This window comes from Nannospalax galili, unplaced genomic scaffold (assembly GCF_000622305.1).
Source record: "Nannospalax galili isolate Female #2095 unplaced genomic scaffold, S.galili_v1.0 scaffold381, whole genome shotgun sequence".
Lineage (NCBI taxonomy): Eukaryota > Metazoa > Chordata > Mammalia > Rodentia > Spalacidae > Nannospalax > Nannospalax galili.
In genome coordinates, this window is record NW_008347312.1 from 706,765 (window position 1) to 708,522 (window position 1,758).

Consider the following 1,758-nt stretch of genomic DNA (forward strand, 5'->3'; position numbering starts at 1 on the left):
ACAATCTCTCCAGCACCCTGATTTCTTTTTTTCTAAAAAACCTATTTGCTTTGGTTATTATTTCCAGTTATATGTTGAATAGAAGTGGTGAAAGCGTGTGTTTTTTTCTTCATCACTTAAAAGTTTTCAATCTTTAACCATTGAGCATGACATTTATGGTTTTTTGAAAATAATATTTTATTTTTATGTATATGAGTGTATTGCCTGCATGTGTGTAAGTGCACCTATGTCCTGCAGTGCCTACGGAGGCCAGAAGAGGGCATTGGATTCCCCTGGAGGTGGAGTTACAAACAGCTGTCAGCTGCCATGTGGGTGCTAGGAGTAGAACATGAGTTCTCTGTAGGAACATTCAGTGCTCCTAACTGCTGAGCCATCTCTCCAGCCCCAGTGTTTGTGATTTTTTAAATGTGGTTTTTATCTTGTTTTTGTTTCTTTGTAAGTTTGTTGAATAATTTTGAATTATGAACTTGAATATTATTGTCATTTTTTTTAACTTTTAAATAATTTATTGAGACTTTCATACATGCATATAAGGAGTTTTGATCTCCCCATCACTTTTTCTGATAACTTCATGTCTCTTTCTTCTTCTTTTCTTTTTTATGGGGGCTTCTTGATACTCTAACATTCCTCCCTCTGAAGAGGTAACCCTAAAATCTTAAGGATTAGATAAAAGCTCCCAAACACATTAGACACTTGTGGCCTTTGGAATGGAGTATGTTCCTAAGAGGCCCAAGGATATTGTGACTTTTAGCCAAGAAACTGACTACTTTTTGTTGGGGTCTTTTTATCCTGACTGCCTAGCCAAGTCCTACCTCCTATTCTTATGACACCATCCTCTGAAGAGGTTACCCAACTTGTGGATAGGAAGTTGGACACAGACTGCTCTGGCTTCTTCCATGCTGAACAGGGACTCAGGGTGAGGCAACTGGGGCACTCTTACATCTGAGCAGCACTTTCATATTAGGAACAAAGTCATCAAGGAGAAATAATTGTCTAAATAACTTTTTAAAAAATTTATTTAATAACCACATGGTTAGAAGAAGCATTCTTTTACAGCTTTAACATATTCAATAACAATTTCCAGAGCAAAGATACATCTCTTTCAAAAGCGGCTGTGAATTTTTAGGTTCACAGTTGAATTACAGTTATACAATATTGAACTGAGTATAAACCCTGTAAGACATAAAATTGAATGAGTTTTTAACCTTTAAAAAAGATCTCCATTTCATTTTAAAAAATGTACTCTTTCCTATAGAAATACTCATTTTTAGTGCTACTAACACTTAGATGTTTGCACATGCATCTCTAATCTCTATGTATCTGATTATTACTGGTCACAGTTGGTTACGCTCAGATCCTTGGCACCTGAGTGATCCTTAACACCTGAGTATGGATATAAAGTCATCATGTAGATTTCAATGGTAATGTTTATCACCTACTAATTAACTTGAAGTAAATTTTTATGCTTCCCCCTCAAATATAACTCATTTTTTAATTTGCTAATTTTTTTGTGTATATCATACAGAACATCCCAAACAATCTTATTCATCTATATACCCACTTCCCAAATGGCACCCTCCCATAGCCTCCTCCCTCCCCTACTGGAGCCCATATACTCTGTCATCCCTGTTACAGTCCACTAACCCACAGAATGGGAGAAAATCTTCACCAGCGACACATCTGACAGAGGTTTAACATCCAGAATATATAACGAACTCAAAAAACAAAGAATCAAGAAAGGAAGTAACCCAATTAAAA